The 24,360-nt window shown below is 42.2% G+C and overlaps 1 long non-coding RNA gene across 1 annotated transcript in view; it reads left to right on the top strand.

Moving 5' to 3' along the window:
• Positions 1–19,821, top strand: part of LOC126404078 (uncharacterized) — a 54,857-nt gene extending 35,036 nt beyond the window's left edge. Inside the window, exon 4 of the long non-coding RNA XR_007571400.1 lies at positions 19,633–19,821. This is a non-coding gene — a long non-coding RNA (uncharacterized LOC126404078). The remainder of the gene's footprint in view (positions 1–19,632) is intronic.
• The last annotated feature ends 4,539 nt before the right edge of the window (positions 19,822–24,360 follow it).

Genomic DNA, 24,360 nt, shown 5'->3' with positions numbered 1-24,360 from the left:
TACAGGTATCAGCCATCCAGCTATGCACACTCACCCACATAACTTCCAACCGACTTTACACTTACACACATTCAGTCTCTCTTCAAGCCCCCACACACAGATGTACTATCGCAGTTTTCCCATATAAACACACATATAGCTCAACTCAACACATCCCCTTCCCACACCCACACATGTACCCCCCCCTTCTCTCTGTGGTGTATGTGTGTGTGTTACAGTGTGTCTGTCATCCTGTCGCTGTGTGTGGGCTCCACATCAAACCAGCTGCCTAACCAATAAAGGCTAGCTCTAGCCACCAGGCTCAGACCGGCTAGTATGCATCACTCACTACGGGTGTGTGAGTCTGTCTGTGTGTGTGTGTGTGTGCGCTCCAGCCTCCACAACCACCCACGGTGCTGCTGCCAACAACTCTGGGTGACTGCGATACTTTATGGGGAGATGAGTGTTTCTTTCTCACTCTGCCTCTCTTTGTCTTTGTCACTCCCCCTTTATATCACGATCATATTCAACTTTCATTTATTTACTCTCTTATTTGCACTGTTTGATTCTGTCTCTCTCCCTCTTTCTCCAACACTGACCTTTTTTTCCATTTTCCATTCACTTACTCTTTTGTTTTCATTATTCTCTTTTTCTCTGTTTTCCTCTCTCCCACAACTTTCTAATTACCACTCTGTCTGTCACTCTGCCCGTCTCGTTATGACTCTGAACCACAAACTTCACACCTCACATGAAAGAACAATATGCGCACACACAAGCCGGGAGCAAATCGTATCGTAGGCCTATATACAAGCATACACATACCCACAGTTATCTCACACAGCACACACCTAATTCTTCTCTACTTTTCAGTAATCTGAAGAATTAGATTTCATATATTTAAATACTTCTTCAGTCTCAGATTCTCTTCTGTTTTTTAAATGACCTTCTCTGCTCAGCGTAGGCTGCTGATATTTATAACAATTGCTGCATTAACATTAGAAATTTGTTTTTTGCTTTAACCCTTTAACACCCACCTGTTTGGCAACACTATAGCCCCTTTACACACCCACCTGTTCAAGGCGGGAATGCCTTTATTCCACATCCCTGTTCTGTTAAAAGGGTATGATCGCAGAATGGGGGCACAGAGTTGTCCTGCCTTTAAGCCAGCAACTGAGGCGGGAGATTTTAAAAGCAGCCAGAAGCAGTTAGCAGCTAACTCAAAGAAGCTCCTTACCCTCTGAGTGGAGGACAAGATCAGCCACCATATAACAGGGATGGTAAATGTTTGTTATTGCCATGCTATGCCATTGTTATTGTTTAGAAAGCGCTGCTGATTCGTATGTTATGTGTCACACTTCAGGTCGATGCTGTTGTGATACACATTATGCCCGCCATGCCTCTTTTGCTTCTGGGATTCTAGGATGCGAGCATGCTATCTAAAATCACACACTGGGACAGCATGATGTCGCTGTTGTTTGGTTCTGTGTAAAAATGCAAAAGTGACATAAAGAAGGGAATTCGTAGAGGGCCTTTGCACAATCTCTGTGTAAAAATGGCTACTGTTTTGGAGGTTTCATTTGTATACTCTGCATTGTACTTGATTATTTTTACAACAGAAGTTACTTTTGAAAATGTCCTAAAAGAGTGCAATCTGTTGACACGCATATTATGTTCATATTCACGTAACTCTTCATAGTATTTTCATAGTGCTTGGGAATGATGTACATAGTGGTAGCAACCCACAGACAAAGAAGTGCGTGTTAAAAGATAAAAACTCTTCAATTTTGAGAAGGGTATAGTGTATGGTCAAACAGTGTCAGAAAACCCCTTCCACCAGACACTTCAGGCATTTAAGCCTAGTTCACATTACACGATTTTCACCGCGATTTTGACGTCGCAGAGGATCTTGAGAGCCACCTTGGGTCAGAGGTGAGTCGGCAGATAGTCTGCCACGACGAGTCCTCATGTGTGAACAAGCCTACGAGCAAGTCCCCCCCTCGTCTGTGACTGGGACTGGATATCTAGCATGCTAGAAAACTGGAGGAGTCTGACACAACTGACAAAGAGCATCAGCCAATGAGAGGCGGGATACGTACCATGTCAGCACGCAGCAGAACAGAAGAAATATGAGGAGGACGAGCCGCAGGATTGCCACTTGCCAGGCCGCGACTTTGGGCTTGTTTCTAAAGTGGAGTTGCTTATTTGGGCTTGCTCTCTAAACGTCACCTTTCTCTATATATGTATATCCGTCTAATAAGTTAAATGCATGATAGTCGCTTCTTTTGGCCTTGTTTCCATAGCCCTGGTTGCTTGTTTCTCTCCCAAGATCTGGCAACACTGACAAGCCGGCAAGCAACAACAACAATGGTGGCGTCCACAGGATAACGGGGAGCGCGTTGTGTTTGGACCCAGGCCCTGGAATTAGATCTGATTCAACACTGGGAAGAATATCCATGCCTTTACGATGTGTCATCTCCAAGTTAAGTGACGTCACAGCGTTATCTGGGGCTCTGTTGGCGTGGGCTCGGTGGAGAAATCTTGTGGTGTGCACACACAGGTCGTCACGCAGTTGGCGAGACTCCCGCTGACAGAAACACACGTCGCCAGGTATGAACACTTAGAAGATTACCATAGTCTCCACGATGCAAAATCAGGGTAAAAATCGTGTAATGTGAACTAGGCTTAAGTTGGGGTGAGAACTGCATCTGACAGTATTTAAACTTTCCGAAACCAACAATCCAACAAGCATGCCCACTTCATGCAGTGATTAGCCAAAACTTTCACTCAATATTTCCATCACTTTTTATATGTAGAAAGAAGTGCAACACCATGGATGCTTTTGAGAAAAACTCTCCATGCTGTTATCTTTGTTTCAACAAAAGGCTTTTCATCCTGTCAGAGTGTGGTCATTATGGACATCTATTAAAGCCTTTGCCCTCAGACATGGTTGGACAACATGTCATATTAACTAGCTTATCTCAAGCATACCCCAACCTGGCTTTGGTTTGTATGGAGTCTCTGCTCACTGAAACACCACTCTCCACATGTTGTTGAGCAAGGCTTTAAACTTGCAGTTCCTCCAGTATAGCTGCCAGTTGGAAACTGTGGGCACGCTGGGCAGAAAGTAGGTTTCTTGAAAAGAGTGTGTGTGTGCACAGTCAACTTTCCTTGGATAGGTGGAGGTGAAAACTTAAAGTGAAAACAGATGAAAAATGGAGGGATTATTCTTAGATGTAGGAAAACTTGTAGCTTTAACATTTAGCTAAGTCTGTCCCACATGTAACTTTAAGAGATTGAGTGTGTCCCACTAGATGCATGAGTAATACTTGATCACTAATGGTCTATGTCAGTTACAAAACACAAATGGGAGCATCGCAGCCGTTGCTAAGCCTGCAGTCCTTATTGTGAACTGATGTGTCCTTTAAAATATACCCCCCCTCCTGTGCGCCCATCAACCCCACCTCTCAACCTCCCTCACCCCTTCTGACCCTGACACTAGAGTTCTCAATTAACCCTGAAACTTGCTTCTTTAACAGCCTTTTTTTTTTTTAAAGGAAAGTTGCAGCACAACTTAAGTCCTGCTTTCATGTTATCGGCCATCTTTTTTTATCTGGTACAGTTTTTCTCCTTGCCAAAGTACTAGTTTAAACTAGTTAACCACACTTTATATTATATCAATTATTTTGACCCAACAGTGCTTGATCATGTGGTTCTACAACCTATAGCAGAATCACTGTCAGTTGTTTGTTATGAAGGCACACTTTATCTCTTTTTCCTCAAAAACTGGCACAAAAAAGCTGTATGTTTGAATTTTCCACATACTTGATTCAGTAAAAGTGTTAAGTGTGATCTCACATTATTAACTGGTGTCAAAATAAAACATACTTGTGTGGACCTTTGAGCTCAGATTTTTTTGTTGCATATTCCAAAATATGTTTTCCTGTAGAGGTTACATAGTAAAGCACTCTAAACACAAACCATACTAAACTCCTTTATGTCACTATATGCCTGCTGATCTGTACTTTACACATTAACACATAGACTCAAAGCGTCACGGTGCATTTCTGTAAAATTAGGTTATAGTTGCAATGAATTGATTTATATGGTTCTGTATTAAAGGCTTCAGTTGGATTCTGTTGAGGCTAATGTAGCGCATCATGTTACATGATTCGGACATTGTCTCTCCTACAGCTCTTACTGACTTTCTTGGGATCACTTTGTGTCCCTTCAGATTAGTCTTTCTTTTAGGGCTGCCTCCTGAAAGTCGAAGGCTGAGCAGACCTTTTTTGTTTTGTTTTTTGTTTGTTTTGGAGGTTTTTTGTCAGCTGCCAGACGTTGTGGTCCCCAGATGTAGCTGCAGAGTGAGCACTCCTTGCTTCCACGCTGCTCTGCAGTATAGGCAGCTGTGGACCCAGATCCAGGGTGAGTCTGAGTGAGACTGAGGCAGCTGCTGGAGGAAGAGAGGCTTTGTCTGGTCAGGCCCTGAGATAATGTTATCTTCTACATTCTGCTTAGAGGTGGTGAATTTACAGCTCGCCGCAATTTTGTAAGACTTCACATTTCCGATCTGTCGTTAGCACAGTTAGTACACATTAGCTTGGAGGGCTAATTTGGCTTGTTTACTTTATAACATGAGCTTCACTGTCACCCTGAACGTCCTGACAAACCCCTTCAAACTCCCTAAATGGAAAAAAGGAATGAATAGTTGAATATTTGTACTGAACAGCCAAATCTAATTTGACTCATATAATCCATGCATGTTTACATGTTCATGCTTGTTGAACACATGTATTGATGAAGTATTGGCTTTTTTTTACTCGCTAAGGTTTTATTTCACTTACAGTAACAAGTGTAGGTGCCGTCAACTCGATTAAGTTTCGAATTATCTTCACTTCGTTTCCATTGGGGCTGCTCGGCTGTTCACCGGTTACCGTGTCATGTAGACGTGTGTGTGTGTGTGTGTGTGTGTGTGTGTGGGTGGGTGGGTGTGGATGTGTGTGTTTGTGGAGGAGTTCAGCACTGGCACAGAGCGCAGAGGAGAGACTGCAGAATGATAATGAATTAAACCAAGATGTGTAAAAGTACAGATAAACGAGCCGATACCATTAGCGCTTATCAATACTATGGTCCTTGATAATTTAGCCCCGGGGCTAATTTAGTACCGAGTTTTGGTACCCATCTTTAATCAAAACACAAACGAAGTGAAGCCTGTAGAAATGAAATAAAGTTTGCAGCCACACTGGCTTGGAAGTGCGGAACGCTGCAAGTGTGTGTTCCACCAATCAGCGTTCTTCAGCAAACAGCCCCGCCCCTCAAAAATTCTGAGGAATCTGAAAATTCCTACCCCCCTACTAGGTACTTTTTTCAGGGAAAGAATTCCTACCCCCCTACTAGGTACTTTTTTCAGGGAAAGTTTGGGGTTGAGAGAAAGTTTTTCCCTGGGTAATTTCGGTGGAAACGTGCCGAGGTTTATCAAAATCCCGGGTAAATCCTAAAAGTTCCTCCAGTGGAAAAGGGGCTAATGGTGGCCTTGGATCAGTTTTCAAGTTACTTTTTTAAAAGTCTGATTGAAGGGCATGCTGACCTGTTGTGGAATGATAGTTGCTGTATTTGTGTGTGCACGTGCGCTACTGGAGAAAGAAGTGTCTGTGTCTGTGTGTGTGCATGCGTGTGTGTACGGGGACGTAATCTTTTTAATTCTATGCAGTGTTTGAAGTTTTCCCTTGGTCGGCTCCAAACTTTAACATCAAACGCTCAGGTCACCCACCCTCCCTTCATCTCTGCGTCCTCCTCCACCCACCCCCCTCCTCCCCCTCTTTCTGTCTGTCTCTCTCTCTCTCTCTCTGTCTCTCTCGCTATGATCTGGTGAGACTAGCGCAGGAGTGTCCTGCTGATAAAGTGGGGCCTAAAGATTAGACATACTGACGCCCCTACACACACACACGACAGAGACAAGAGAAGGCACCGCCAAGGAAAAATGTTTGTGCAATGAGTTGAGACAATGACTTTATGGCGCTGCATGCATCCAAAACAATGTGTGTGAGCAGCTGGTAGAGCCAGTTGTTTCATCATCACTCTGTAACCATGTTTGACACACAGGGCTATTTTTACCCCACAGTCAGACCCGCAACCCGCAAGATGACTCACAAGTCACTACGAGCCAAGCACACACTCACACACTCACACAACCTGAGGATTTCCACTGAGATGCACATGGAGGTGAAAAAGTCGCACATACTTGTTCACTGCCCAAGCAACTAAGATATGTGTTTGCCTCTGTTGCTACGGTGTCCATTTTTGTGTGTGGATTTGCATGTGTGTGTGCGTGTCATGTGCCTTTCAGGCAGACGCTGAACAGCTGCATGTGGTTTGTGTTTGTGTATCTGACAGCGGCTGGCCCCTCTCTCTCTCTCTCTCTCTCTCTCTCTCTCTCTCTCCCTCTCCCCCTCTCCTGTCTGGACTCATGGTGAGTCCTCCTCCTCATTTGCCAGCTATCAAAGCACTGACCAAATGACGAACACACACACACACGTGCGCGCACACACAATGCCACATTCACTACACATACTACTTCTTTTGTGTCCTGGTTTAAGAGGAGCCAGATGCGAAGTAGCACATACACATGCTTGTGTTCCCCAAACTGGTGTGTGTGTTTTTGTGTCTTTTTGCATTGTGTGTGTGTGTGTCTGTTCCTTGGTGTTTGGAAGTTTTCTTTGTTGCTGGGTGTTTCTGTAACTGTATGCACGTTTCTGGACTTGTGGGCATGCAGTATGTCAGCACACTGTACGTGCTCATAAGTAAAGTTTTATCTGTGTGTGTGTGTGTGCTGTATTGCGTGTCTCCTGGTTACGGGGCTCGTTGTTTTGTCTAAACCTCGAGTCTTTTCTCTTCTGCCCTGCTGACTCAGCTGATCTGGAGCATTTAATAGGGTGTGTGTTGCAGATCCGGCAGCGTTTAATAGGGTCTGTGTGCTTTCTGGGCTCAGATTCACGGCCCAGTCAGCCAACAAGTTACTGAACACATTGTGTGTGTGTGGCTTGTGTGTGTACTGTGATACCATTTTAACACAAGTCATTACAGTATATGTGTTGGCAGAGGTATCCTAGAATAGTATTTACTGTATATGTGCTCATTCTGTGCATGTGTGTGTGTTTACGTGCACGTGCGCAATAATGTATTGACCTTGTCTCTCATTGCCAGTTCCCAGAAGGTTGATGAATAAATAAAGGCGTGACGCTTCCCCAGCGAGCCTGTGTCTGCTCCTAGCAAGACAGAATGACACCACACACACACTTGGAATCTCACACACACACACACACACACATACTCTCACACAAAGCTATCTGCCACTCTGTTCGCAGGGCTATATTTGCAGAGTGGAATAATGTTGGTTCCATGCAATACTCTGACCTAGAATTCTACCTGTTCATATCTGTGTGTGTGTGTGTGTGTGTGTGTGTGTGTGTGTGTGTGTGTGTGTGGCAAACTAGGCGACTGCCCAGGTCCCTGCCCTTCCTTTCCCTGGTGGCCCCTATGCTTGGAGCTTGTTTTGGTTTGGTTGTGTTGCTAAATTGCATCCAAAGCTCCCGGTGCAGATTTTTGTTCATAATTTGACACTGCAGCTCCACATGCATGCAGAGAAACTCCATCATAACTCAAGTTACAGAAACACCCAGCAGGGCTGTACTTTTTTCCATCTTTGAGTCTCTTTGCATCCCTTTGCTCTCACCTGTAGTTATGCATGCTTCAACACATGGAATCGCCCCAAAGACCTCTGCAGTTCAAATCCACTCGAATGTTTAAACTTGACTGTGCAGAATGATGAATGTGCAGAGTTTGACTCTAGAATACTGTTTTCACATTCATCTGCTGAAGGAAGAAAGTATCTCTGTGCTCACTTCAGGCCCAGGCACACTAAGGTGACTTCCTAGAACTAGCAGCAACGAAAGCCAACTTTTGCGTCGCCTCATGCTGCCTGTATCTTGGCCAAAAAGTTGCACATGAATACACTACATAGACCACAGCTGAAGGCCAACCAGCACATACCTTCAGCACCTGCGTGAGAGGAAATAACTCTCCACACCTGTAGACGACAGTGGTCTGTATTTGTCATTCAAAAAGGGAAACCGGAAGACCATCTTAGTGCTAGTTAGCCAGTTTGCACATTAACAAGACAACCCAGTGTTTAAAGAACAAAGTATATTTACCTTGCACCACTGAACAATCATACAATCCATCATGAAACACTTCTGTCAAGAGCTCAATGGATAGAGAAAAATATCGTTGTGACACAAGTTTGTTTTGGTCTCACTCCCTCTTGACTTTAGCTGTTTGTTTGCCATCCTCACTTCTCTTCTTGTGCAACAGTCGCTTGATGTCGGCCCACCTGTAATCATCTGTCACCCTAGTTTTTGCTGTTTGTATTGCATCATTAGCACTAGTCAGCCCTTGTCAGCTTTTTTTAAAGTTGATTTAGCATGTTGAAATGGCGTCAGAGTAAGCGGAGCCCATCAGTGAGCTGAACTGATTGGCAGTTCAGCTCAGTGCACAGGAAGAGAAATGGAGGTGAGGAAAGTAAACAAATGACTATTTTTAATTGAAGAGTATGTGAGATCAAAATTAACTTGTTATATCAGGTAAAATTATTTTTTTTTAGCTTTTGAGCTCTTTGAAAGAAGGGGTTCATAATTGTTTGTGGTACTGTCCACAAGGTTCACGGTAAAAAGTCATTATTCTTTCAACTTCGGGTTGTGTTGTGCTATCTGGCTAAGGAGCATTTTGAATCCATCATGTTGGACTTCCAGTTTCCCTTTTTGAATAACTTATACAGACTACCGAACGTACGTGCTAGTTGGCCCTTGGCTATCGTCATGTTGGTGTGTTCAAGTGCAACTTTTGTCTGAGACAGAAGTGCCGTGACGCTACACAACAGTTTGTCTTCATTACCACTAGTTGTTTGATGTTGGTTTGGTGTGTCTGGGCCTTTAAATCTCAGTTTAAGATGTGTAGATACAAGCAGAATTTTGTGACATGCATAACTTAGTTTGCAGGCCAGTCATGGTCCAATATGCTGCTTTCACGAATGTGATGTGGAAACCTAAAGCCTTCAGCACACAAGTGGACTTGTTAGTGAAATAGAAAACAAAGGGTGTTTAGCAGTTGAATTTTTTAAAATAAATACATTTCTTTATGTATGGATTCTGGACTTTTTAGTGAGGGAAGAGTGTAGTTTTTTTTTTTTTTTTTTAAATTTTAATGAGGTCATATACTATATATACATACTCACTTATAGTGTGTCTAAGAAGTGCTCACACTCTCTGTCATGGCACACACACAGACGCACACACACAGATGCGCACACACAGACACACACACACACACACACACACACACACACACACAGACATAAACAAACAGAGCACTGTGATGGGAGTGGTCAGTACGATTAAGTGCCAGACCACTGCTGAGGTCATGAGGGTTAGAGCTCTGTGGGGTTAAAGGTCAGGTCAGACAGTCAGGCCTCTACACGTGCTCAAAGCAGGTGTCCTAGCAACCAGGCCAGGCAGACGAAGGTGACGTTTACAAATGCACACTGGAACAAATAAATATAAGCAGAAAGAGTCAAATACACACACAGTGAGAACCATTATGCAACACATGCTCCAGCGCATTGAACACAGTTGTGGGATTTTCCTTCTCAGTCTGATTTAGTGCTTTTGCGTCATTTGGTCGTCTCCACCCACCGATTTTCATTGCATTCCATCCTCTAATTAGTACAACAAAAACATGTCCTGCTGTATATTCACATAGTCACATGATGCACGATGCACAAAGTGACAAAACTGACTATACAGCACATTTGGCTGCAACTTTCCCAGACATTTTCCCAGAATAAACATGACTTTATATTACTTAATGTTTGTTTCTTTTTAGAACCAAGTTTTGTATCGCATCACCTGATTTACCTAGTGTAGAGTTTCACATTCAGTCTAAAGAGTTGCTCCTCTCCAGATAGACTCAGTACCTGCACTGGACATTTGAGAGTTTCTTTGCTTCCATTGTGACTTACTCAACTTGTGGCATCTGGGTACCTGTAATTTGCTTGATGGAAAGTTCGGTCATTGTCTGGTCATGTTTAGCTGCTCTGCATTATTTCATTCTCAAGACCTGGGCTGTGAGTAAAGACACTGCCACAGCTCTCATTTAGACCATAATAACTCATAATAATGGCTGTCATGAACCCAAGTGAGCTGAGGCCTTATTAGGAAGCATAAATCACAAGGTGGTAGTTACTCTTGTCTGTAGTGTATTTATATCAGCTCTTCATATCTTATATTTAAATTACATATATCCCTGCAAAGACATGTACTTTTTTAGGTCATGCTTCATCCAGTTTTGACATTTATCCACAGCTTTCTGTCACATGGATTGCATGAAAATGAAATATTTTACAATGACTTCCCTCCTCAGATGTCTCGTAATTACTCTTGACAGTTATAAGAAGTGTTTAAGTTGTCTATATATTCAGGTGATTTTGTTTATACAACTTTGCTTAAAGTATGCATTTTCTTTGACATTTTATTTGTCTTTGCGGAACTTACACATGGTTTTCATAAAGGTTTTTTTTTTCTAATTTAAAGAGAAAGTTACCACGCAAGTTACCATAGCAAGTGGATAACTTTGATGTGGGCTTACAGGTTTTAGGTCACCATGATTTAACTAAGCAATAAATTCCTTCATGCCCTGTTTATGTCCCTCTCAGACACACATACGCACATATAATGACTTGTCCCGTTTGAGGTCAGGGTTGCAGACATCAAAGCAAACAGACAGCCAAGTCAGTAGCTACTTTCAGACATGCACTTTACAAGATGTGCTGGCAATTTTAGGTGTCCATGTCATGTTTGAGTCATTTTATGCAAAAGTCACCCAGGCACTCTAACTATAAACCTGATAGCATTTCTCTAACACTGTTACAGGGCTCAAGTCAGAGTGGAATGCAATTATAAAAAGGACACAACAAAAATTAGGTTATATACATACATGCACATGTTCCACCAAGACAACACTTTAAAGTCCAGGTAAAGTAAAATCAGTGATTTCTTTCTGAACACTTTATACATGTTAGAAAATACTTGTTGAAAAGACAGTAAACTGTGTAGTACTGCATTGGGGCGTTAGACCCACCATTTCTGTAGCCAGGATTATTTGTGCGGGACTAAAAGCCTTAACATAACCCCTCCCATGCTATAATAAATACTACGTCCTTCAATTGTTCACTCATAATAACGCATAATGTCAATGTCATTTTGTTTGCTCACTATGTGTGAGTAAAAATACATGAATAAACATCTCTGCCATCACTAACAGCTACCCAGCCACCATTGTGCTGTGCAACCATAGACTGCGTGACTGCACTGACCAAAAACTGCTAAAGAGAGTCTGTAGGTGTGCGGCAGCTTGTTCTTGGCTCTGGGGTATGTCTGCTTTGTGCTACTGGGATAACTCCTAACGAGAGTCCATGGCTTTGCAGTGGCCTTGCAGCAGCTCAGTTTTCAGTTCAGCTCCTTCAGCAGACAGGCCTCCAGCGTCTCGGAGCATAGAGAGAACACTTAATATTTTCACGATTTTTAAACCTAATTTTATATACTTGGGTTTTTTTAATAATCAAATTTGGCTGTGTGGTTAATGACACATTTTTCTGTGGTGTGACAAACTCATTACACATTTATTTTTGCTTGACTTTTAAGACGTAATTATCATTTAATTTGTCTAAGATTCGGAATTTGCTTTTCCTTGTGTCCTTTTCTTTTTTTAATAGATCTTTAATGAGCATTGTTGGAGGGAGGCTGAGGCCTAACATTTTCCATCGCCAATGGCTGCTTCTCTGCAATTGTTGCAACACGTAATAAGAATAAAGAACCTGGACTTATGCACTGGGAGATGCAATTTGTTAAAGGTTCTGTATACGACATTCAGAACAATCAACATAGCAGCAAACCACTATTTGCTATGTAAAGATATAGTGGGGTAAAGGCATCCTGAACAGAGAATGAAATCATGCTCCCTCTGTATGTTGCAAATATAACATAACTGTTGATGTGAGTGTGTCTCACTGGCTAACTAATTCCTGCTGCTCTGCGTTGCTTTCATATGGCGGTTAGGGGCAGTTACTGCTGATAATAGTGACGGCAGCATCTTAAAAGCCTAAGGCCCACCCTCCAGGTTAACACCATTGGCTTTGTCAGCAATTTTGCCATGTTAGCACTGTCCGCACTGTTAGTACCATAGTACCAGTTCAGCCAGTATGTTGACACTGTTGCAGACAATCTCGCCTCAGACTCTGATTCATAAATATGCTCTGAATGTCGCATACAGCTCCTTTAAAGTAACGATTAAATGTCACAAATTAGCCAGTTTAAGTTCTACAGGAGATGTTTTCTTGCTCTCCAGAAGAGACAGGCTTTGAAAATGGCTTCAAGTGATTTATATGACTGGAGCTAGGCTTGGGTGGTATCAAGGGATTACCGGGGTGTTTAGGAATCCCGAAAGTATGATTTTCGATATTGTCAAAAAGCAGTCGCTCCTCTTCCCATTAAACTCATATGGAGGATGAGGATGCATTGTATGTAGTGCACATCACACGCCGCCAGAGGTCAGTTTCTACTGGTGGAACAGTCAACTGAGCTTGGAAACATAGCGACTGCCAGTGGTGAGGATAACATTACGGGAGTTTAAACAGCCAGCCAGCAACAGCATGGAGAGACTGCAGGGGGAAAACAGCATATTTTCACATTGTGTTTGCTGCATTACTCACTAATACCACCATATACCATATACCCCAGTGAAGGTATGAGAAAAACACCCTAATGGGAGCTTCGGCTAGTGTTTAATATCTTACTCTCTGTAAAGACTAGTGCTGTAATTGTTGAACTCACAAGAGAGATATTTTTAGCTCATTTGTCTTGCTTTTGGGATTCACTTGAAGCTAGACCTGTCGTCTGTCATGTCTAGTGGTCTCCCTCCCTCTCATGCATATACACATTCACTTGCAAGCAGTATATTGTCTCCTCCATCTTTTTGTCATTGATTAGTTAAGCGGTAGAATGTGGGGAAAGGTCACACTTCCTCAATCCTGTTTGCAACACAGCCTCCATACTACACCTACACCAACAGACCTTTATATTTTACAAACAGGATCTAGTACAGTAATTCTAAATAAAAATTTAGAGGGAAAAGGTACAAAGAGCCAAGTTGGAGAACAAAACAAATCCAAGTTAGTAAGACATCATGATGACAGGGAAAAAATGGAGCAGATTGTAGAAGAGACAAAGAGAGAAAAGGTGACAGAGAGATGAGAGCATATGGATGGGGGAGGAAGAGCGAGAACTAATTAAAGAAAGTGGAGTTTTAGTTGGGTGTTGATTCCATGAGGAGTAATGGTCCCAGGTGTGTGAGATGAGGGGAAACGGAGGAGATGAGGGAAGGGGGAAGGAAACTAGGTCCCCATACACCATATGTTCTCTATCTTTCCCTCTTTCTTCTCACTCTTTCATTCCCTTTCATTTTAGGCTTTGCACTGGCTCACTGAGACAAGCTGAACTTGGATTGCTTTCCCTCTCTTTGTACATCTTCCTCGCCATTCTGTCAGCTCTTGCAGTGTACTGCAGGTTAAGTAAGGTGACAGTGGATTGAGTGGGCGGTGGTTTGGAGACGGAGTGATTGTGTGGCTGTTTGCATATGCTTTTGTTTGCATTTCAGAAAGGCTCAATAGGCTCCATGATTTGTCCTCACAATCTTGTGTGTTTACTGGGGATTTGCCGTTCCCTCTGTAGATATGGATTTCAGTATTTGTCTTGCACATTCTGCTTTTTTTTTATTGTTTGGCTTGTCCTGTGTTTACATTACTTATTGTATGAAAGTGGGTTTCTCTGTGTGCATTGGGTAAGACTGTAGCTTTGCCAAAGTGCAGCAGATTTGGTCGCTAAAAGTTTTATTAAAGTGCCACTTTGCAGGTTCAGTACTTTGTCCTAAAGGTTTAAGAGTACAGTGCAAGTCCACGTATCGCTGCTGGTGTTTCATTCCTTGACCACAGCAGAGGAACAGACCATGAGTTTAAAATGACATGTCATCTAAAAATAGCGGCTAAACTCACTCACCCTTCCCTCAACGCAGCCTCACTCTGGCCGGATAGCCACCCCTCCTCATCACGGAACTCTCCACCCCATCATGAAATGCAAGCTGCTCCCACTGTACATTCCACTCAGAGGAATGAGCCAACTCCCCTGTAAATTAGAGAGCGGGGGGCTGGTTATTGTTTTCTGCCAAACAAAGGCAGTTAGCAAACAGGAGTGGAGCAGTTTCTAACTGGTGCTTAGTTAGGCTCAGTGGCTGGGGGCCTGGAGGAAAGCTGCTGCTGCTGTGTCACCAGGTTGGAGTGCCTCAAGGCTCCGTCCCGGGGCCCTCTTTGGTCTCTTTTTTCCCATCTCTGTTGTGACTGTTTGCATGTGTGTCTGTATGTGTGCCCATGTGTGGGCCCTCAGGCTGTTGTCAGGCAGATCACGGAAGCTGTTGTGAGTTAGCCCGGCTGTCTGTGTCTACCTACATGCCTCTGTTCCCTAAAGAAGGAGCAAGAAAGCAGGAGAAGGAAAGGAGGGAGACAGGGGATGGGAAGAGGGGGGTTACAACAGAGAGATGGAGCAAGCGCATTCCTCAATGTGCACAAAACGTGTCCGCAGGGGGAACTGCAAGCCCAGCAAGATTCACAGACTTCCAACTTCTTAAAACAAGACTCCCCTCTTCTCCCCCTCCTCATTCTCATCCTTCTCCCTCCCCTCCTCCTCTTCTCCATGGCCCTGGAGTGGTTTAAGCGAAGGGATAATCTGTGGAGGAATTCCAAAAGGCAGGAATCCAGGGATTATCCAAAGAGGAAAATGGTAGATGATGGAATATTTAAGGATTTACCTGAAATGATTGCTTGGGTTTTGAGCTTTGAGGTTTGAATTTGTGACAGCATGACCAATTACAGATTGCAAACAAGCTGATAAAAATTAACTAAACAAGACCGCATCAGCCTAAACAGGATGTGTGGGCTCTTCTCTGAGACATAAAGCTGGCCTGCTCTGTCCTGTTGCAGTGAACTTCTAGAATATACATTTTCTAAACTCAGACAAAAGAGCTTTATTTAAGTACCATGATTCTTTTCTTTCTCAGAGCAACCAAGAATCAAAATGTGCATCCTGATCACCAGTGGCATGAGCTCAATATTTTATTTTGGGCCTCAGGTGTAAACCTTTAAAAAGTAATTCTTACCTATTTTGAATCTTAACACTAACCTGTAGTCACATCTGAAAGTCAGTCTGTTAATATTGGTATTCAGTGTCAGATAAAGCAGTCTGGTATTCTGTTTCACCAATCAGAAGTGATTAAATGCTAACTTATTATAAGCAAATCAGACATCATGTGTGACTATGAGAGCCAATCCAGTCTTTTCTGGGTCAGTCCGAGATGATCATGCAACAGCTAGTCTGTTTATCGGTATCAAATTAAAACTGCACTGATTAGTTGATTTCAATGGTCAGAAAATTATTGGTCATAGTTTGAGAATTTATTAATTATGTTAGTCACTTACCAAACAATTGCTTGTTACAGTTTGTTAAATATGAATATTTGCTGCCTTTCTCTGTTTTATTTCACGATAATTCTGATATTTTTGGATTTTTGGCTATTAAATTGAGCAAGTTGAAGACGTCACATTGGGCTTTGGGAAATTGTAAAAATATTTTTTTTTTTTAATATTTGTGACTTTTTTCGACAATTGATAGAACAAGAACATAATGAAGGTTAATCAATAAATCTTTAGTCGCAACCTTAATCAAACCAAAGTAAGACTAAAGGTCTCTTGCATTAAGCTCATGAATTTGAACTTTTTTACTATCATTTATTTAGGGATACACAGATTTATCGGCTGCACATTGGTACTGGCCAATATTCGCCTTGTTGACTGGCTCATGATTTTCTGCTGTATCTCATCAGTTTTTCGCAGGCTAAAAAGCAAGGCTTAAAAATTAACAGCGTCTCATCATCTCTGGGACAACAGAAAACCTGTTTGGGATGAACTGAGATCTTCTCGGTATGCTGTTGAGATGAAAGGATGCAGTAATGTCACTATCAAAACATCAGGGGACGCACCCTATTGTTTACCTGATGTTGTTACATTGTGAACAACAAATCCGTGTTGATATCACCAGAAGGAGAGGCAGTTAACGTTAGTTGTTAGCTGTTAGCAGTTGGTGAGTGGAACTAACTGCTGACATTGGTGGTATGAGGTGAAGGTAAATTATAACGTTGTCAGGATGTGTTCAAATGTAATCTTATAAAATGTAGTTTTTTTGTGTTTTATACTGTAGATTTCTTTGTTTCCCTGGTGCAAAAGGGGTAATAAATAACAACGAAAACAAAATAAACAACAAAAACATTGCTATCGGCTATCAGCCACATTGTTATTTTAAACATTGTATCGGCCCAGAATTTCACAATCTGCACATCCCTATAGTTAATTATTACTTTTTAAGAGTATGTTATATCTTCCTACATTCCCACAATCCTTCTGGACCTTACTTGACCCCCTTTATATGGCACAAAAACCTGGTGGTGTTCCGTAAGTGGCTACAGTTAACATAGACTGGCAGCAGCATGGTGTTAAATGCTCTTACCCTATCTGTGTATGGCTGTTATTGTAAACAAGCTGCATCTTTGGGGCTTAGCTCCTCCTGTCCTACTTAACTGGTCGATAAACAGGCTTTAGCTTTAATTATAGTGATGTCTAATATTGCGCCTTCTTACATCATGCTGGTATCTTGTTTATGTGTTTTGTCTGGCCGTGTGTTGTTTGTGTGTGCATTTGTGCGTGTCCATCACAATTTTGTGTGCGTGTGTGTTCTGGATGTCTAAGGATATAATGACAGTGGGTGTATGTCTGTCTGGTAGCTGTAATCATTACCACTCTTTGTGGTTGGTCAGTACATTGGGTTCTATTTTCACATGTTCAAGGAGGATTACATCAGATCTTGTATGTTTTTTAAATGCCTCTGCATAGTTTCTGCTGTCCTCTTGTCTTTGTAGCTGATGGATATTTTGATTCTGGTGTCTTAGTGTGTTTCCGTGTGTGCTTGTTCAAGTGCCATATGTGTCATTGAGATCACTCATTTAAAGAAAAGGGGCATCCTTTGGTCCACAAATGCTCCCATTATCTAATTTTTCTTTTAATGTGTCACCGCAAACTTGTTGTATTGAGGGTGATTTGAATTTTGAGATACAATAAACATTGGCTTTACTTTTGATATTTGAATTATGATGCCTGAGCTGTTTTGCTTTGATATCAGTTATAGATGTGTCTTTGAGTTGTGTGACTGAAAAATACATTAAAGGAATCACTGTAGAACTCTGATACGCTACATGGCCAAATGTTTGTGAACATCCCTGTTATTAGGGAATTTTTATGACCCTGTTAACAAACAAAAGTCGACAAAGAAATGGTTTACTGAGTTGGGTGTAAAAAAAATGTCTGATCACAGAGCCCATCCAACACCTTTGGGTTTAACTGAACACCTGACTATGAGCCAAGCCTTGTGGCCAAAGGGCCCTGACACACCAAGCTGATGGTTGGCTGTTGGTCAATCTTACACTGTGAGTAAGCACCGGTTTCCCTCGTTTTTGTAGTGCGTCCCGCCCCATTGGCCCTTGTCAGCTTTTTTTTTTTGCTGCTAGGAGCAGTGCTAGGAGTGTAAATCAAGGGTTTCAACACAATATTGATTCTTTGGATACGATATTTGCTGCCACAATACAATTTCGATTTCATTTGACTCAGGGGCCTGTGTTCGATATCAGACGATATCATCTGCCCATTTAACACAGTCGATTACAAAAGAAGCTGCCACCCCTTTCTGTTTTTGCCTTTGGCCATAAAAGAAAAACAACAACACATAAGTGATTTAAATAACTGTAACTGCTTAAGTGCAGTAACATTTACTGTATACTGACTGCACTAACACACATAAACATCACATTGAATAAGTTAACCTTCGGGACTTTCTGCCAGAAAGCCCTTTATGGTAGAAATGTATTCATTTTCACCCAAACCATCATCATTGTCATGAAATGTCAGGATTATCTGGCTTAAAACCCCAAAGGCAAACTTCTCCCAACAGCCATAAGACAGGGAATAATAACCAGATAATTTAACAAAGGTATAAAACTCAGCTCAATAAAAACTGTCAACATTCATAGACATGACAACGTTTTTTTGCTTGTCACTCATTATTAATTCAAGCATGTTTACATTGCTTAAATCAGGCTTGTGGCCACTGGCCAGCAGACTTTCCTCCGCTTAAATTACATGTATTATTTATACATTTTCTTACTCACCCTTGGTTTAAGGTGCTGCATCACCCCACAGAGCAGCACGGTTGGATTTCACCTTGCATGCACATTTTTCAGCCGAACATTGTTGAAACAGAGCAGCTAATGTTGCTGTTGTGAGAAGTTAGCAGAGTGAGATGCCGGACTAGCCAGGTACATTATGTTTTATCTTGTAACGGCATTGTTTACAAATGGCATGCACTTTGTGTGTTGACCCCTTTTTTCTCCAAAATCCAAAAATATTCCACACTTCTGATTTCTTCCAGACTAATTAACGTTATCCTCATTGTCTTTTTCTTGGCTGCTTGCCATCTGCCTGCTGCTGTTTGATGGTGATACAAACTTTCAAAATAAAAGTGAACCCTAAAGATGATGATATGGATCAAAGTTTTCACTTTGCATCAGTAAGATTGGATTGTTGATCATTGATTGATATATTAATCCAGATTGATGGATTGTAGAAGAGAAAGGGAAGTGAGGAAAGTAAACAACTAAGTCAAGAGGGTGCAAGATCGAAGCAAACTTTTTATATGAGGTAATGAGGTCATTAAGCCCTTTAGCAGAAACAGCTCGTAATTGTGTTATTAGCTAGTGTACAGTAACTTTCATATGTTCGTTTAAAAGCGCCTTGAATTTATCCTGTTGATCCTCTGGTTTTACTTTTTGAATGACAATACAGACTACTGCCGCCTGCTAGTGTGGAGAGTTATTTCCTCTCATGCAGGCGCAGAACGTACGTGCTAATTGGCTGTTGGCTATAGCCCTTGGGGTGTGTTCAAGTGCAACTTTTTGACCGAGACCCAGGCAGCGTCAGACGACACAACAGTTGGCCATTGTTGCCACTAGTTTGTTGATGTCAGTTTGGTGTATCTAGGCCTTGACACCGGTGCTGAACATCCCTAAAGCTCTCATGGTTGAATGGTAGTAAATCTCTGCAACCACGTTCCAAAATCTTGTGGAAAGCCTTCACAGAAAACTGGAGGCTGCAGCAGAATCATGCACATAGTTTTGTAATGAGATTTTTAGCATTTTCCTATTGGTGTACTGTTCACTGCACTGAACGTGCAAGTCTGCACAATTGGATGTAATACAATAGATGTGGCTGGTTGTTTGAAGTGGCATTTTACCAAAGCATAGCACTACTCCCCACAAGACATATTAGCCAGTGCCACTGATAACCATTGTGTGTATGTGTGTATCAGTTTTTATATCTGTGGTTTGCTTGCTTTTCAGGTAAAGGCAATATCTGGCCCACCCTGTTACAGTCAGTACACACCCGGAGTGTGCTCAGCAGTGGCAGGTAAGAGGAACAAGCATGTCCATGTGTATGTGTGTGTGTGCGTGTGTGTATTTCTACCCTAATAGATTATCGATGCACTGCTAGGTTGGTTGGCTACACCAGACAGTGGAAATGGGCCTGGACTCCCCTGAGGAAACAAGATATCTCCAATACACACACACAAACACACACGGCTAACACACACATACAGTAGATACAAACACAGGCACAATGTGACTTCATAGGGGAAAAAAGCTCTCATGTGCAGGACTTTAAAGCACATTTTGCACACTCACACACACACTTTCGTGCAATTAGACACACCACACACCTGCTGGGTCTTTAGAGGAAGCTGAGCTCCATTCTGCCTGTATCTGAAGATGAAAGGAGGAGAAGAGGAGTGGAGAGACAGGCAGGAGGGAGAGGAGGAGGGATTAGAGGAGAGGAGGAAGAGGAGGAGAGAAAGGGAGATGGGCAGAGACGTAGAGGACAAAGAAAGAGAGCAGATAAAGAGGAAGAGGAGGAGCAGGGATGAAGAGTGATAGCCAACTCTGCACGCTCCCACCTCTCCTCCCTTCTTCTCTCCCTCTCTCCTTTGTGAACAGATGGGTGGAGGTATCAGATTGTGATGAAAGCCAAAATGGGAAAAAAAGGGGCCGACAGACATACATACAGTACATACGCACCGGCAGTCACACACAGTTTAACTCCACCAGACAGATGCAGTATTTCTCATCCCTTGTTGCTCTCTGTCTCCTCATTCTCCCCCACTATCATATTTACATATGACATGATCTCACTGTGTTTTGTGTATAGCAATCATGAACTAGTCAGGTCAGACAGGTTCTACAATCTCCCACAGTGAATGCACTGTACACACACACACACACACACACACACACACACACACACACACACACACACACACACACAGCGCAAAAAAAAAAAAAAAATCTGAATTGAGAGCCAGTGATGTTGATGTTTTTCCTGGACAGAAAGACGGGCGCAGAGAGAGAGGGAGGGAGGGAGGGAGGGAGGGAGAGGCTCCAAGCAGATGATGAATCAGAAGAACAGTGGGAAGACAGAGATAAGGCGGGATGAAGAAAAGGGAGGATGAGAGGGAGAGAGAAAAGAAGGCATCAAACTTGCGAGCCCTGTGGGTCTTTGCTTCCAGGGGGAGGAGGGCAAATGGAAGCATGGTGGAGAATTCAAATGTCTCGGTGTCAGTGGGTTCACTGGCAATCTGTGCTGCTGAATCCATCGCACATCACAACATACACTCCGGCTTGTGCTTGGAACTGATGAAATTTGTGTCAAGTGGTGTTACATTATTAAAGCTACACCAGGGACTTTTCTGTGTTGGCAAATTCAAATGACACAGAAAAGGTAACAGTTTGGCATTCGGGAACCTCACCACCTTGACTATTGTCATTGTAACTCACGTATCCCAAACTACACTTGATTGCTCTATTCTAGTAGCTAACGTAGGTGTCAGATAGATGTTGACAAAGGGCATTTTTTCCAATAAGGGAAATCAAAAACCCAAACAAATTGTTTTACTCAGTGGAAATATATGAATGCATGTACATATGCATATAAATCACACAGTGAGCAATATTGCTCTCAGAATAAAAATGTAGGTAATGGATTGGGGATGAAGATTTGGATTAGCTACAGGTTGGCTTTATTTGTATCATGGTTTTAAAAGCACTTATAATGTGGTATAAAAGGACATGTCCTCATAACCAAACAATCGAGGTCGTTTGCCAATGACTCCCAAAAGGACATATGTGACTGTTGGAGAATGCCAGCGATGGCTACACGTACTCATAGTGTTGCAGTTTTAAACAAATAAGATCATGGTTTGGCTTAAAATAAGCACATTTGTTACATAACTTAAGTTACGTAGATAAGTAAAGTTACACACGTGACATAAGTTAAGTATGTTAAGTTTGGTACACAAGTTAAAATTACTCAACAATTGCTTTTTGTTTCATATGGGACATGGATAGCGTTCTCCTGGGTGAAAGTCCTGTGTGTTGGACTCATCCATCCACCCCTACCTCCTCCCCACTTTTTTTACTGCATCACCTAGCTTCCTCTTTTTGCTCATGTTATAATTACTACAACCACTAGAGGTTACCTCTGACAATAAACATAAATTTGGGTCATAAAAAGGTTCTGCCACAGACCTGTATGGTTGTTTTTGGGGGGGAGGACGGTCTGCAAGGGAACCTTTTCAAAGCAATGTTGCATTTAGACTGTTGCACTTTAGATTATATATATTTTGTCAAACAAAATGCTCATTTCTGCTAGAGTGTAGCAAGAGTTAGGATAGAGGGTGAAATGTGCACCCCCTGACCTACTGCAGGTTGTAGGTGTGTGCTTGTGTGTGTATGTGTGTGCTTCTATGGTCACTGAATCTACACATTTTCAGCTTTCTGCTGATCATGGTGGTCAAATGTACTGCCAGGATGGACTCTGTGTTCCCAGTCCAACAACTTTAGTTTGATTTAAGTTTTTTCTGGCCAGGCTAGCCTGTCTCTCAAATGTAGCTATGTTTACATCCAGCTGTCAACTGAATTTTATGCAAACTTTTAAAATATTGCCATGAAGAAAAATGCAAATGAGGTGTTTTCCATCAGTCAGTTTGAAGTGAATAAAAATAGGCTCCCTGAATGTCAAAACATCCACTAGAAAGCCTCAAAGAATCTTTCAACTGATCAGTGTTGGGTTTTCTTGGACATGATGTCTTGCAGTCTTTTAGATCCTCCAACACATCCCTTAACTTTACTACAATAACACTGTACCATTAATGCCAAAAGCAATCCCTATTGAAGCAATAGTTTGACAATTTTGGGAAATAGACAAATTTGCTTTCTTGCCAAGGGTTACATTAGAAGATCAATACATTTCTCATACATAAATATAAGGCTTTAACCAGCAGACAGTTAACTTAGCTTAGCATAAAGACTGGGAACAGGAGGAAACAGACATCCTGAAGTCTTGTCATCACTCTAACTTTGGATGGCAACCAGCGCAGATGTCAGGAAGTCAGAGAAAGAATGTAGCATGTAACCCCCTATAAAACCTTGCCTTGTCATTGTTACACATCTTCTCTTCTGACTTTTGGCAAGGAAGCACATAGGCATGTTTCCCAAAAATGTCAAACTTTTCATTTAAGTCTCAAATTATTGTTGGTTATCTACATAAAAATTGTGTGTTTCTTCACAGAGAGGGATGTTGTAGGTAACCTTAGACATACCTTACAGATTTCAGCAATGTTGTGTAGCCCTGCAAGTTGGACAGCCTGATTGGCTCGGCCAACTTTCTGTCAGGAGGCAGGTTCAATTTGGGAAACCAAAAACTGACATCAAATATTTTGTTGGGGATTTTTCTATTGAATCCACTTCAGCAAAGTTTTAATCTTTCCCTTAATGCGCAATAGTGTCGCCAATATGCATTTCGGCATATATCTGGTGACTTTTAGCGACTTTTGAACCTAGCTCTGGCTACTTTCATTGAAAGAGAGTTGGCAGCACCGGATCTGTTTGGTTTTTGCAGGAATGAATAAAGTATTACTATCTCCAGTCAGCTTCGTAATTTCAACAGATCAGCCTCTCTTTTTCTCTCATCTCTCTTGCTGTAGTGAGGAATCAACAGCAGAAGGGGGAAGGAGAGGGTATGATATTTGATGAAGGGAGAGAAAGAAGTGGAGGGTGGGGGGGTGTCGGGAGAGACGGAGCCTAAACCAGTGTTAATTGAACACAGCTGTACCTCGTTAAACATTAATTGGCAATTAATCAGCTCGCACCCCCCAGTTGAATATAACTTGAATATGTCTTTTAAAAGAGAGAGAGAGTGGGGAATAAAGTAAATTATTCACAGTAGCACAAGGAAAGCCTGTTTTCACTCAGCCTCCCTCTCTACTTTTTCTCTCCTCCATCTTCTGTTTCTCTCCCTCTCTGTGCTCCATTCAGCCCATTAATCTAGTTTTCTGCCTTTATCTCCGCTTCCTTCCCCTCATCCGTCTGTAGTTCATCCAGAGATGGAGAGGGAGGGAGTGAAAGAAAGATGTCACAACAAGGAGGAAGTGCCAGAGGGTAAAAGGAGGGATGGAGGCGGAAGGAGAGGCCCTGATGCTCCTCTATGAAGGGGATCATGAAGAACAGTAATATCAGTTAACAGTGTGTGTGGCTGTTTCTACACAAAAGCTGGCTTATTTAGAAAAACCTGTTAACATGTGGGACTCAAGGTTTTCAGGTTGGTCTGTGGAAAACGATGCACACGTTTTTATCTTCCTTTGAAAGCATTGGTGTTGCACTCTTGTGACAGAAATAGTTGTGCAGAGAATGAGAAAATAGAGCTTAACCGCCTAACCAGTCACTGTGAGAAATGTGCATGCTTGTCAAAGTGTCAGTATCAGAATGTTAGAAAACTGAGAGAAAAATCGTATTTTCAAATTTAGCCTACTAGTGTGGATGTACTTTCAGAGTAGCCTGTGAATGCTGCTGAAGTTTAAATTCAGCATATGTGGCCACAGGCACTTTCTGTTCTAGTGTTTGAAGACATACTGTGGAGTGTACTGTGTGTGCAGTAAACCCAGTCTGTCCTGCAGATCCAGTGCGTCGGGCTGCTCTGCCCAGTGCCGCTGGCTCTTATATAACAGTACTGATTACAGC

The sequence above is a fragment of the Epinephelus moara genome, chromosome 17, assembly GCF_006386435.1.
Source record: "Epinephelus moara isolate mb chromosome 17, YSFRI_EMoa_1.0, whole genome shotgun sequence".
Classification (NCBI taxonomy): Eukaryota; Metazoa; Chordata; class Actinopteri; order Perciformes; family Serranidae; genus Epinephelus; species Epinephelus moara.
Note: the sequence above shows the minus strand (reverse complement) of the source record. Positions and strands in the feature narration are given on the sequence as shown.